We start from the raw sequence: 15,472 nt of genomic DNA, 5'->3' as shown, positions 1-15,472 counted from the left end.
GGCCGCTGCTAAGCCCCGCCCCCTGACATGCCTCTGCCAGTAGCTCCGCCTACGGGCGCATGACGCTGCATGCGTCCTGCTTCCCTTATCTTTAGCACTGAGGATGCAGGCCGTGCGCAGGTATGCGTTTGGCGGCGCATGCGTCCTTTTGACGCTGCGCCGAGCGCACCAAATTGCAACCTGTTGCCTTTGGCGCTGATTGGTGCAGTGTCAAAAGGACGCATACGCCGCCAAATGCATACCTGCGCACGGCCTGCATCCCCAGTGCTAAAGATAAGGGAAGCAGGACGCATGCAGCGTCATGCACCCGTAGGCGGAGCTACTGGCGGAGGCACGGTAGGGGGCGGGGCTTAGCGGTGGCCGTGCGCAGGCCGACGCTGCGGCCTTAAATGCAAATGTGAAACCACCCTGAGCAGCCTCCTTGTTACATAAAATTAGGGCTAAAGCTGTGACAGGCACTATACTCTGGGCTGACTGCGCTGCGCTCTGTGAGGTGACCTGGGGCTGCCTGGGCACAGGACCTGACAAGCTTCCCTTGAACCGCGCTCAGCAATTTCCCGCCTCTGCTTCTCCTGCTTCTGCAGTGAGGTGAGGCCACACGCGGAGGACATGAATCCTCCCCCGGCGTCGGAAAATTACAGGAGGCGAGGATGGGCTTAATCACTCTGGGGGACGCGGCCTCCACCGCGACCTTCGTTCACTGGAAGCTGACTGACCCAACGGCACACTTGGACCCAGCTCCAGCAATAAATGCTGCCAGCCACCCAGTCCTTCCCTGCAACCCTTTCTCTAATGACGTCTTCTAATGGTAAGGACATCCCTAACCTCAATTACCTCATGCACATCTGGGAGTGTGAAAGCTCCTTGCTCCCAGGTTCAAAAGAGGCACAGCAGCCTCAGGCCCCACCTTATATACCCCTTAGGGGCAGGAGGAATGATCCACATACAAACAATAAAGGGGGTGGAGTTTTGCTTCCATTAACCCTTTCCCTGCACCTAGGAATAGAGGGCAATGCACATTAAACCCACAGGCTGATCAGTCAGGGGCCCCTCGGCAAACAAAGCCGGGTTCCCTCACAATTTACAAAACAATGTAAAAAAATCAGTCTGAAGATGGCGTCAGCAGCACCTGCGCAGTAGCAGCTATTGGCCATCCGATAGCCGCTACTGCATAGGTGTAGGCGACGCCATCTTGCTAGAGAAAAAAAAAATGTTTTCATTATGTAAACTAGAGGACAGATCAGTGAGGGATCAGTGACCTGTCAGAAGCCATACAATCACAAGACGGAATTCATCAACCAAGATATCATTGCAATCAGTATAACGGCGCTGACCTGACACTGTGCGGAAAATGACAACCAGTGTTTTTCAACAGCAGCTTTGCATGGGAAAGCTAAGAGGCTCCACTGGCATCTAGATGATGATGTCAAATCTTCAGCATTAAAGGGAATCTATAGAGTCATTTTCGTGTAGTATCCTAAAAGTATCCTGAAATAGGGCTTTGGAAGCTTTTGTTTCTCTATGTGGCCCCGTTATGTTCCTGTAAGCCCCTGACAAATTTATTGCCGTGTGCCACTAAGTCAAACATATGTACAGTAGATAAAATAACATATGAATATTCACCCCTTCCCCTGCCCATTATCCCACCAACCTCTCCTGTCCTCTGTTAAATATTAATAATCCGTTAATTTCTTATTACACCCAGTTCTGTACATTGCTTTAGCTTACACGACATAGGCTATTTTTAAGCTTGGCTCATGGTAGAAAGACAGCTCCATATATGTAGAGACCATGTGCTTTAGGAGACGTATATAATTCAGGGCTAACTGTAGAGGGCGTCTCTTCTTCCCTCACCATCATGAGAGACAGACGCAAGATGACATAACTCAACAGCTGGTATGTTACTTTAGTACGAAGAAGTCGAACAGAGAGACAGACGCCATTTGCCATGTGGGTTCCCGGAGAGAAAGAAGAATACATGCTGCTTTGCTATGAACAATGGACAATATCTCACCTCTTTTTATTCACCTGTTTTTCTGTAATAACCTTTCTTTGATGGAAGAATCCAAATAAACCACTATATTTTTATCTGGTAACTAGTCCTGAATATTTTACAGGATATGCATTATTTTACATTGGAGAGCCAGCCAGATCTGAATTTTTGTACTTTTTTGCGGATTTCCTTCAACTTGCACACACGGGGGAATGGACTTTGCTAACGTCAAATCATATGTGCAAGTTATCGGGAATTCCACTACTTACAAGAATCACATGGAACCTAGAAGTAAGAAGTACCAGATAGATTGAGAAGTACTACAAGTGCCAAAAGTACCAGACCTAAGCCAGACGTGTGAAGACAGGAACCCAGCGTTGTCCATCAAAGGAGCTGAGACATTTCAAGGTAAGATAAAATGGATGTCATTAATTGTCTTGCTAAGCAGAGTAAATTGAAATTTAAGTCTGTAGACAATTCTAATTCAGAAGTTTTATGGTTAAGTTTATATGCCGAGTGTGAACTCGAGAATCAGAGGTTAGATTCTAAGTTTTTCAATAGAGAAAGAGAGAGATTAAAAAATATTCTACAGATGGTAGATATATTTCATAGATCTGTGTCAGAGAAATCTAAAAATGATTGTGTAGAGGATAGTGATATTCCCGAGATTCACTGTAATGTGGAGAAACAGTTACAAGTAGCAGTCATTGAAGGTGACCTTGCAGACGTGGAACAAGATGGAGACGTAGGAGGAGACTTCAGAACTGACGTAGAGGACGTACAAGGGAAAGACGTACCACTAAAAATAGAAGACTCACAGGCCCAAATCCGAAGTAGCGTGAGGAAGAATTTGATAAAAATATGCCAAATAATTCCTGCTTATGACAACAAAATAGATGTTTATAGAAACTCTGAGATCTTTGAAAGTTGTTCTGATAACTTTGATTTATCTAACGAGGAGAAGAATCAGTTGTTCAAAATGTGGATCCCTGTAAATTTTGCAAGGAGATTGTCTTTAAAGTTATCTGGTGAAACACATGAGAATTTAACTGATAAGGACAGATTAAAAATTCTCATTTTTTGTTCATCAAATGAAAATCATCCAGATATTGATATTCTTCAAAAATTAAGGATTGGTCGGAAGGAATGTATTTTTACGTTCATGTCCATATATGAACGTTTGTACAAAATGCTGAGTGAGAATGTCAAAACACCGTCCCTCATAAGGAGTTTTGTAAGCAAATTTTGGTTTCTAAATCCTGCATCTCGTGTTATTGCGTCACAAAAAGATTCTTTGTTTGAATGTGCGCAATTTCTTGATTTTGCCAGGAAACACGAGAATCGTGAAAGGAAAATAAATTGTGCTAATTTTGGAAAGACAGGCAGAGTAAAATCTTATCAGAAGCCTGTATTAGCAAAGCCTTCTAAAATGAGTTTTCCCCAAAATCAAATCTACGAAGAAAGAAAAAGAAAATCACATGTTTGTTATAAACCATATGGAATGATGCAAAAGAACACCGAAAAGACACAAATTGAATTAAGAAAAATGATGAGTTCTGATTTTCTTTCTGTAACAAAGATGGCCGAATTTAACAGACAGAAACAGGTGGTGAGTGACATCATGGCCTGTAAACTGAATACTCTGCTCCAAGAATCTATCAGCTTTAAAATGGCAAGAACCTTTCAGGATATTTTTTGCAGAGAAATAAGTATGGGTGTAGGAATTGGTTAGAAAAAGTAATATATATTGTGTAACAGTGTTATACAATTAGTGAGTTATAGAGTATAATCCTGTAGTTTTATGGTTTGTGGATATATACATAGTCATACAGTATATATAGAGTGTTTGTAGAAGTAGAAATAGTAGAACTGTATTTTTTAATGAAAATTAAAATCTACATCAGTAATAATATTTAGAATATGAATATGATATTAACCTTATTTTTTATGTTTCCTTAGAATTTTCATTTCAAAGCAGGACTTAATCGAGAAAAATTTTCTTCCAAGGATTTATGTCTTTATTTACACAGGAAGTTGCAATAATTGCATGATTTTATATATATCTAACCCTTAAAAGGAAATAACCAATTGCTTTTTAAAATGTTCTGGGTGTGTGCTTTTTTTTTTTTACTGCATGGTTTGAATGACTACCACAGCAGGGGAATTTGAACCTTGTTCTAATAATACAAGTATACCAGTATACTATGTCCCTGTTCCTTAGGAAAAGAATTTTAAAGGGGGAATATTCAAAGAAATATTAAGAGACTAAATTGAAATAGTTTACAATGCATTGATAATTAGGATAATTTGGGTTAAAATACGTGTATTAAAGTTAATATGTGACACAGTCTGAGTGACAGTGACTGAGTGTATGAGCAGCTGCTGAGCGAGTAATGTGATACGTTTGTGAGACCTCAGGATCCTGAATGCATGAGAGAAAGGAAAAAAAAACAAAAACCCCAAAAGCTTTTATCTTTAGGAGAAATATGCAGATCAGTTAAATTAATAGAATATTAAGATACATAATGAAATATTATCTATACAACATATATTTCTGTATTTCTATAGTAATTATTATTTCTTGATTTAGTTAATTGTGGATAAGTGCAATCGCACAACAAAATAGAAAATAGTTTAGGAAGAAAATCTATTCTTTCCTTATCAGCTTTAGCTCTTTTAAACAGGCACCAGCACAGAGCCTGGTATTCACCAGCTGCATCTGGGAATAGTGGACCTTCCTTCTCTGTCCAAGTGTGTTACATTTAAATTAATTTTTTCCAAAGGATAATTTTATGATATTCAAATTAATTTTGATGGTTACACATCTTCAGACAAATAATGGTATAAGCAGGTATAAATTCACATAATTTATACATTAATTATTTTTAATTTTGGTTTTGATAAATGAATTATTTCATGAAACAATATTTTTTGGTATTAAGGGAGAAATATGTTTTTTATCCTGACTACATAATCACATTTGATTAATACTTCTTCACACATTTTAATAGGAAAAAATATTAATAAGGTACAATGGTATAAGTATTGGGTATAATAACAAGTATTATAAAGAGTCATTTCTTTACACTAAGAGGAATTATATGCAAAGTTGCATGATTTGAATATTTTGATAACACAAGTTTATGACAATTATGAAATAATCCAGATCATGGAAATATTAAGGGTATATGTTACTGAAGACATAACTACTCTGCATCAACATAAAGGCCTTATTCTTATTCTTATTTTTCATTCTTATTTTTCATTATTTTTAATTCTTTCACCAATATTTAGTAAAGTAATATCTACTGAGAATATTGCTTCATTAAATATAGCAATTATATGGTTCTATTACTAAGGAAAATGTTTCACTTCTGAGTTATATGCAACAATTCTTTTATTCATTCATTCGCTCACTCATATATTCTTATTTTGGTTCATGGCTATACATTCCTACATATTATTAGTATAATAAATATATTCCTTATTAATAAAGATGAAAACACTGGTTACATAAAACACAGTGACACCTATGGGTTGAAAAAGGTAATTACACCTATGACATAAAAAAAATGTTCTATCACATGAAAAATATGGATAATAATGTATTATCACTTATTATTGGTTTATTATTTCAAATATTGAAATCCATATACAGTACAAATTCTGATAATAATTATATGGATATTACTGATTGCTATGGTACGTTGTGATATTATAGGATAGGAAATTACCAGATTTGGTATAGAATAGGGAATGAAGACTTCAAGCAAGATACTGAAATTATGTTAATAAAGACTTTTCACATTTCTAAACTTCATTGATTTTTATCAGTTGCAAGAAGAAGAATGCCGCGATCCAGAAATCCCAGAAGGTAACAAAGCTATGATTACTGAGTAATAGACTGTGTTAATCACAAGTGCAGTATCCACCGCTGACAGTCACAAGTGCAGTATCCACCACCGACAGTCACAAGTGCAGTATCCACCACCGACAGTCACAATTAAAGTGTCTAACCTGACAACCAGAGGACGATGATCCTATGATGCTGAGATGAACGGTGTTATCACGTTCTTATCAAGTTCCAGAGGTTTTCAATCACCTGAAAAGCTTCGATGAAAGCTGGTGAACAATGAAGGTAATTATCAGGAAGCTACAACCCTGACATATGTCCTGTGCATTAGGACAAGGACTGGTTATGGTGCTATGTTTAGCAAGGAAGAGTCATTTTAACCCTTGCTTTGCTGACCAAAGACGTCACACCTGTTCAAAGACCAGTACCGATGGAGGATTCCAGAATATCCAAGGCGAGCCAATGTAAGCCCAGGTTTTTAAAGATAACACTGCACAGATATTAAAGCTGCATAGACTTTGTTTTCGTATTAACATTTGAAATTATGGACTTTGATTTGATACACAACACATCTATATGCTATAAGAAAACTGTATTTTTAAAAGAACCAAGAAGAAGACAGAAGACATCAAAATGAAGACCAGATGACATCAGATGATGATGACTGGACCTGAGATGCTTCAATTTAGACTTAGGGAAGTATAATTATACATATTTTATATGAATATTGTTCACGGCTTACCATAACATGAATTCACATCAATTATGTCATTGAGTACTTATAACGGTAATCTAATATTATTATTATTATTATTATTATTATTATTATTGATATTAAATTATTTTGTCAAAGAAGAAGAAAAGAAGAAAGAAGATCTTGTTATATTTGAGGGTTCCAATTAATGTCTGTCTCCCTCAAAAGGGGGAATTGTTAAATATTAATAATCCGTTAATTTCTTATTACACCCAGTTCTGTACATTGCTTTAGCTTACACGACATAGGCTATTTTTAAGCTTGGCTCATGGTAGAAAGACAGCTCCATATATGTAGAGACCATGTGCTTTAGGAGACGTATATAATTCAGGGCTAACTGTAGAGGGCGTCTCTTCTTCCCTCACCATCATGAGAGACAGACGCAAGATGACATAACTCAACAGCTGGTATGTTACTTTAGTACGAAGAAGTCGAACAGAGAGACAGACGCCATTTGCCATGTGGGTTCCCGGAGAGAAAGAAGAATACATGCTGCTTTGCTATGAACAATGGACAATATCTCACCTCTTTTTATTCACCTGTTTTTCTGTAATAACCTTTCTTTGATGGAAGAATCCAAATAAACCACTATATTTTTATCTGGTAACTAGTCCTGAATATTTTACAGGATATGCATTATTTTACATCCTCCCTGATTGGATGCAGTGTGACTGCTGTGTTAGTTGTCGGAGGATTGCATTGTAATCATCGGACTGGCCGTTTGCTCTTCTGATATGAGTGTGACTGCACATATTTCTATGCCGTGTCACGCTCTGCTCAGGAGAGCAGACAGCCAGTCCAAAGGTTGTGAGGTGGTCCTTGGGCATATGGCAATTTGTCTGAATCAGTGATGCCAGTGCAGAGGGGTGGGCGAGATAATGGGCAGGGGAAGGGGTGGTATTCATTTGCGATTTACATATGCTTGATTTGCCGGCACGGCACAATACATTTGTCCGGGGCTTACAGTAACACAATGGGGTCACGTCCAGAAATAAAAGTTACATATGCTGAAAGGGCTGTCCGAGCACTATTTCAGGACATTATTAGGATACTACACAAAAGAGACCTGAAAGATCCCTTAAATCAGGGGTCCCCAACCTGTAGCTCGGGAGCCACATGTGGCTCGCAGGTCCGTGATATGTGGCTCGCGACTGTCTGCCAGCTTGGTGCACTATCAACAGGTTTAGCAAACAGCAGATCTCCAGATGGTGACTTTTGTGTGCAGCTCTGCACAAAAGAGTAGATGTGAATGGGGGTAAGATAGGAAACCCTGAAACTTGGCATACTGCCTTGGTGTGATTTCAGTGGAAAGGTTTTGATTGTAATTATACCGTAATGGGGGCTCTAGTTGTCACTACTGTGAGTGGGGCAGAAGCTGGATGTGGCTGAGACCCTCTCTCAGAGCTAAATGTGACTCCTGACCCTCTTTCATAGATGATTGTGACTCTCAGGGTAAGAAAGGTTGGAGACCTCTGCCTTAAAGTTTCATTACTACTTTTGTTCACAGCTTACAGACTCCATCTAGTGGCTGAATTCGCTTAACCCCTTAGTGACAAAGCCAAAATGTTACTTAATGGCCAAGCTAATTTTTAAAATTCTGATCACTGTCACTTTATGAAGTTATAATTCTGGAACACTTCAATGGATCCCACTGATTCTGAGAAAGTTTTTTCATGACATATTGTACTTCATGTTAGTAGTAAACTTTCTTCAATATAACTTGCATTTATTTATGAAACAAGTGGATATTTGGCAAAAATTTAGAAAATTTGCAGTTTTCAAACTTTTAATTTTTGTGCCCTTAAATCAGAGAGTCGTGTCACACAAAATAGTTAACAAATAACATTGCCCATATGTCTACTTTACATCAGCACAATTTTGGATGCATTTTTTTTTTTCGTTAGCAGTTATCAGGGTTAAAATCTGACCAGCGATTTCTCATTTTTCCAACAAAATTTACAAAATCATTTTTTTTAGGGACCACCTGACATAACAGAAAATACCTAAAATGACACCATTCTAAAAACTGCACCCCTCAAGGTGCGCAAAACCACATTCAGGCTGTGTGCCCACGTTGCATTTTTTTAAGCATTTCCGCAGCGTTTGTGCCGGATCAGACACTGCAGAAACGCTTAAAAGATGCTTCAAATTAATTTGCATGCTTTTTTGGCTTTTTGTGGCAATGCATGCGTTTTTAACCGCTCAGGAATCGCTTAGTGGCTAAAAAAGCAGCATGCTCATTAATTTTCGCATTGCTCCGCATTTTTAGCCTTCCCCAATCTTCCCAGAAAGCGCGTGTCAAAAAACGCGCGGCTTTTTTGCACAAAACGCACAAGAATCGCGTGGAAAAACGACGCGCGTTTTCTGGGAAGGGGATCAGTTTCCTGAGCGTTTAAAAACGCTAGCATGGGCACATAGCCTCAAGCAGTTTATTTAACCTTCAGGTGCTTCACGAGAACCAAAGCAATGTGGAAGGAAAAAAATGAACATTTCATTTATTCACAAAAATTTTACTTTGGAACCAATTTTTAATTTTCACAAGGGTATCAGGAGAAACTGGATCACAAAATTTGTTGTGCAATTTCTTCTGAGTACACCAATGCCCGTATGTGGGGAATAGCCACTGTTTGGGTGCATGGCCAGGCTCAGAAGGGAGGGAGCACTGTTTGACTTCTTGAACGCAAAATTGGCTATAATCAAAGGTGGTGCCATGTCGTGTTTGGAGACCACCTGATGTACCTAAACAGTAGAACCCCCCAATTCTGACTTCAACCCTAACCCTAACACACCCCTAACCCTAATCCCAATCCTATTCATAACCCTATCCACAAACCTAACCCGAACACAACCCTAACCATAATCCCAACCATAACCACAACCCTAACTTTAGCCCAACCCTAACTTTAGCCCAACCCTAACGCTAGCCCAACCCTAACACTAACTTTAGCCCAACCCTAACTTTAGTCCAACCCTAACCCTAACCTAACCCTAACACTAACTTTAGCTCAACCCTAACTTTAGCCCAACTGTAGCCCTAATGGAAATAAAAAATTTTAATTTTATTATTTTTACCTAACTAAGGGGGTGATAAAGGGGAGTTTGATTTTCATTTTTTTTCCATTTTGATTTACTGTGATAGGGTCTATCACAGTGATCAAAATGAACCAATAGGAAAAATTTCCTATCCTTGCCAGATGCCAGCTGGCAGATCTCGGCGGGTGCACTACGCATGTGCCTGCCATTTTCTTCCCAGAAGAAGATGACGACAGCAGTGTGTATTTCTGTCTTAAATGAATGCATGTACTGATTCCTTGTCATTTTATTGTTCCTAGTTTCACAAAATTCATTTACTAATGTTCAATAAACTGCATAGACTTCCATAAACAGTCTTGTTGGACTACATAAGATTGGTATACAGTGGGGGAAATAAGTAGTTGATTCCTTGTTGATATTGTAAGTTTGCCCCTGACAAAGACATGAACAGTCTATAATTTTAAGGGTAGGTTAATTTTAACATTGAGAAATAGAATATCAAAAATAAAATCCAGAAAATCACATTGTATAAATTGTGTAAATTTGTTTGCATTTTGCAGTGAGAAATAAGTACTTGATCCATGACCAACCATTAAGAGTTCTGGCTCCTGCAGACATGTATGTAAGTACCTGGATAAGAATGAAGTGATTAAACAGAGTAAGCATGGGTTTGTAACTAATAAGTCATGCCAGACTAACTTAATTTCCTTCTATGACAGAATCACTGACTGGGTGGATCAGGGAAATGCTGTAGATATAGTATATCTTGACTTCAGCAAAGCACATGACAAAGTATCTCACACAATTCTTATTGAAAAAAATGACTAAGTATGGAATGGACAAGGCAACTGTTAGGTGGACTCATAGTGATCGGCCCCAAAGAATGTTCGTAAATGGCTGAACATTCAGTTGGAAGAATGTCTCAAGTTGGGTACCACAGGGCTCTGTCCTGGGCCCTGTATTGTTCAACATCTTTATCAATGATTTAGATGAAGGAATTGAGGGTAAACTGATTAAATTTGCTGAGTTTTGAACAGCTGACATGTGCCCGCAATAGGTGCAGATGGAATCGCGATCCACCTGCACCTATTAACTAGTTAAATGCCACTGTCAAACGCTGACAGCAGGCATTCAATTAGAGCTTCCGGCCGTGCGGCTGGAAATGCACGCATCGCTGACCCCCGTCACGTGATCGGGGGTCAGCGATGGATTGGCATAACAACCAGAGGTCTTGTGGAGACCTCTATGGTTGTTGATGCCTGATTGCTATGAGCACCACCCAGTGGACGGCACTCTTAGCAATGCTGCATTTCTGCTACATATAGGCGATCGGAGCATCTCCTATATGTAGCAGAGCCGATCGTGCTATGGCAGCGTCTAGCCTCCCATGGAGGCTATTGAAGCATGCCAAAAGTAAAAAAAAAATGTTTTAAAAAATATGAAAAAAAAAAAAAAAATCAAAGTTTAACCCCTTTCTGCCATTAGACGTACTATCCCGTCCATGTGCCCTGTGACTTAATTTCCAGGGACGGGATAGTACGTCTAATGCGATCAGCGGCGCCCACGTGGTGAGCGCCGCTGATCGCGGCCGGGTGTCAGCTGATTATCACAGCTGACACCCGGCACAATGTGTCAGGGGCAGTCACGGACCGCCCCCAACACGTTAACCCCTTGTACACCGCGATCAAACACGATTGCGGTGTACCGGGGGTTAAAGGGAAGCATCGGCAGGGAGGGGGCTCCCACCGTGCTTCCCTGAGCCCCCCACGGCAGCGCAATGTGCAGTGCTGCTACGGGGGTCTCCTTCCCTACAGGCCCCCGGATCCAAGATGGCGACGGGGGCCTCCAGGGGCCTGTAGGGAGCTGACTTCCTCACTGCCTGCAAAGCGCAGGCATGAGGAAGTCTGCAGAACTGCCTGTGACAGATTGCTAATCTGTCACAGTGATCTGTGATGTGACAGATCAGCGATCTGTCACAGGACAGTGATGTCCCACCTGGGACTATGTAATAAAGTAAAAAAAAAAAAGTGTAAAAATAATTTTAAAAAAATCGCTACATAATTTAGTAAAAAAAAAAAAAAATATTCCCCAATACATTCATTTTTTGAAAAAAACAAAACAAAACAAAAAAAGTACACATATTTGGTATTGCCGCGTCCGTAGCGACCCGCCCTATAAAACTGTCCCATTAGTTAACCCCTTTAGCGAACCCCTTAAAAAATAAAAATAAAAAACGAAGCAAAAAATAATGATTTATTATCATACCACCGAACAAAAAGTGCAATAACACGCGATCAAAAAACGCATATAAATATCCATGGTACCGCTGAAAACGTCATCTTGTCCCGCAAAAAACGAGCTGCCACACAGCATCATCCGCAAAAACATAAAAAAGTTATAGCTCGCAGAATAAAGCGATGCAAAAATTATTATTTTTTATATAAAATTGTTTTCATTGCAAAAAACCGACAAAACATAAAAAAACCGACCTAAATGAGGTATCGCTGTAACCGTACCGACCCGAAGAATAAAACCGCTTTATCAATTTTACCGCATGCGGAACGGTGTAAACGCACCCCCCAAAGAAATTAATGAAACGCTGGTTTTTGTTCATTCTGCGTCCCAAAAATCGGAATAAAAAGCGATCAAAAAATGTCACGTGCCCGAAAATGGTATCAATAAAAACGTCAACTCGTCCCGCAAAAGATAAGACCTCACATGACTCGGTGGGTCAAAATATGGAAAAATTATAGCTCTCAATATGTGGTGATGCAAAAACTATTTTTACAATAAAAAGCGTCTTTTAGCGTGCGACAGCCGCCAAACATAAAAACCGCCATAAATAGTAAATCAAACTCCCCGTTATCACCCCCTTAGTTAGGGAAAAATAATAAAACTAAAAGAAAATGTATTTATTTCCATTTTCCCATTAGGGTTAGGGCTAGGGTTAGGGCTAGGGCTAGGTGTTGTGAGTTCATTTTCCCCTTCATTACTGAGGCCCGAGGAACTCCCTCTTCTGGTAAAGAAAGGTAGTGAGCCTGATTGTCAAACACCTGAGGCTGATGATTGTGACTGGCTGAGTGGAGTTACGGACTGGATATAATGCTGCCGACGCCCTTCTGCCCTGCGGGTGATTTCTCTGTGGGATCCTTGGTGACCAGTCTGAATTCCTGCTCCTCCAAAGCTAAGTTTGCTGCTCGGCCTTTTGCTTTTGTGCTTTGACTTTGTTTTTGCTTTGTTATTCTGGATATCTGCCATTCCCTGCTGGGGTGTGCTGAATTCATTTAGCTCTGTCTTCTGAAAATACCTGAGTGCTGATTCAGTTTTTGAAGCCTAGCTGCTTCAGGGCCTTTTTCATATCAGCTGCTTGGCTTATGTTTTTGATAGGGTTTTGGCAGATTGAAGACAGCAGCCTTCCTGTCCTTTCCTATCTAGGTAGTTTTGGGGCCCCGTCTTTGCTCAGTCTATCTTTCTGTCTGTGTTAGTATTTTCATCTTGCTTCACCGTCATTATATGTTGGGGGCTGCCTATTGCTTTGGGGTCTCCTCTGGGGCAGTTTAGATTTCCCCTTTCTTTCTTTAGGCCTATGTATTTCTCCGGCTGTGATCGAGGGGTCTAGGGCGTCGTCGGAACCCCCCACGGCTACTGCTAGTTGTGTTGATAGGTTCAGGGGTCTGCAATCTGATAGTTGCCAACTTCTCTGGTTTTCTGGACTTAGCTTGTATTTCTGCTTTTGCATCCTACGGTGACTCATTCATAACAGAATCACCCGCCGTACCACAGATTCTAGGGTACTCAATAGCAGGAAAGAATTGTAAAAAAAAAAAAAAAAAAGTGTATATTTTTTCCTCTATATCTCTGAGGCCGTAGGGGGAATTTTTTTTTTTTCTCTCAATGGAGATAAAGCAATTGTCTGATCGTGTGGAACAGCTCGCTGCGGAAGTGCGGGGTATTTCTGCCTACCTTGCTCATTCACATGCTGCTGAACCAAAGATTCCTACACCTGATGTATTTTTTGGGGATCGGTCTAAATTTTTGAATTTCAAAAATAATTGTAAATTATTTTTTGCCTTGAAGCCTAACTCGTCAGGGAGCTCTGCGCAGCAGGTTAAAATTGTCATCTCTTTGCTGCGTGGCGATCCCCAGGATTGGGCGTTTTCTTTTAAACCAGATGATCCTATTCTGACTAATGTGAACGCATTCTTTCAAGCTTTGGGGTTATAGAATCATAGAATCATAGAATCATAGAATCATAGAATCGTAGAGTTGGAAGGGACCTCCTGGGCCATCTGGTCCAACCCCCTGCTCAAAGCAGGATTCGCTAAATCATCCCAGTCAGATGTCTGTCCAGCCTCTGTTTGAAGACTTCCATTGAAGGAGAACTCACCACTTCTCGTGGCAGCCTGTTCCACTCATTGATCACTCTAACTGTCAAAAAGTTTTTTCTAATATCTAATCTGTGTCTCCTCCCATTCAGTTTCATCCCATTGCTTCTAGTCTTTCCTTGTGCAAATGAGAATAAAGTTGATCCTTCTACAATGTGACAGCCCTTTAGATATTTGTAGACAGCTATTAAGTCTCCTCTCAGTCTTCTCTTTTGCAAACTAAACATTCCCAAATCCTGCAACCTTTCCTCATAAGACAGGGTTTGCAGACCGGTCACCATTCTGGTCGCTCTTTTCTGAACTTGCTCCAGTTTGTTGATGTCTTTTTTAAAATGTGGTGCCCAAAACTGGACACAATATTCCAGATGAGGTCTGACCAAAGAGGAGTAGAGGGAAATAATGACTTCACGTGATCTAGACTGTATGCTTCTGTTAATACATCCTAGAATTGCATTTGCCTTTTTTGCTGCTGCATCACACTGTTGACTCATATTCAGTCTGTGATCTATTAGTATACCCAAGTCTTTTTCACATGTGCTGTCACTTAGCCCTATTCCTCCCATTCTATATATGTTTTTTCCATTTTTATTGCCCAGATGTAGTACTTTGCATTTCTCCCTGTTAAAAACCATTCTGTTAGTTGCTGCCCACTTCTCCAGTTTATTTAAATCTTTTTGAATCCTCTCTCTCTCTTCTCTAGTATTAGCTATCCCTCCTAGCTTTGTGTCATCAGCAAATTTAATCAGTTTACCCTCAATTCCTTCATCTAAATCGTTGATAAAGATGTTGAACAATACAGGGCCCAGGACAGAGCCCTGTGGTACCCCACTTGAGACATTCTTCCAACTGGATGTGCAGCCATTTACGACCACTCTTTGGGTCCGATCACTAAGCCAGTTATGAATCCACCTAACAGTTGCCTTGTCCATTCCATACTTAATCATTTTTTCAATAAGGATTGTATGAGAGACTTTGTCAAATGCTTTGCTGAAGTCAAGATATACTATATCTACAGCATTTCCTTGATCCACCCAATCAGTGATACCGTCATAGAAGGAAATTAAGTTAGTCTGACATGACTTATTAGTTACAAACCCATGCTGACTCTGTTTAATCACTTCATTCTTATCCAGGTATTGACATACATGTTGTTTAATAATTTGTTCAAAGATCTTTCCTGGTATAGAAGTCAGACTCACCGGCCTATAGTTACCTGGGTCCACCTTCTTCCCCTTTTTGAAGATAGGAACAACATTTGCTCTTCTCCAGTCTTCTGGCACTTCTCCTGTTCTCCAAGAATTTTCAAAGATTATAGAGAGGGGTTCAAAAATTTCTTCTGCTATCTCCTTCAGTACTCTGGGGTGTAATTCATCTGGACCTGGAGACTTGAATTCATTTAGGCTAGCTAAGTGTTTCCTCACTATCTTTCTGTTTATAGATATCCTGGATTCTTC

Source organism: Dendrobates tinctorius, unplaced genomic scaffold, assembly GCF_039654945.1.
Source record: "Dendrobates tinctorius isolate UK_male_01 unplaced genomic scaffold, ASM3965494v1 ptg000113l, whole genome shotgun sequence".
NCBI classification, from domain to species: Eukaryota; Metazoa; Chordata; class Amphibia; order Anura; family Dendrobatidae; genus Dendrobates; species Dendrobates tinctorius.
The sequence above is the reverse complement of the archived record's forward strand: the minus strand, read 5'-3'. Positions refer to the sequence as shown.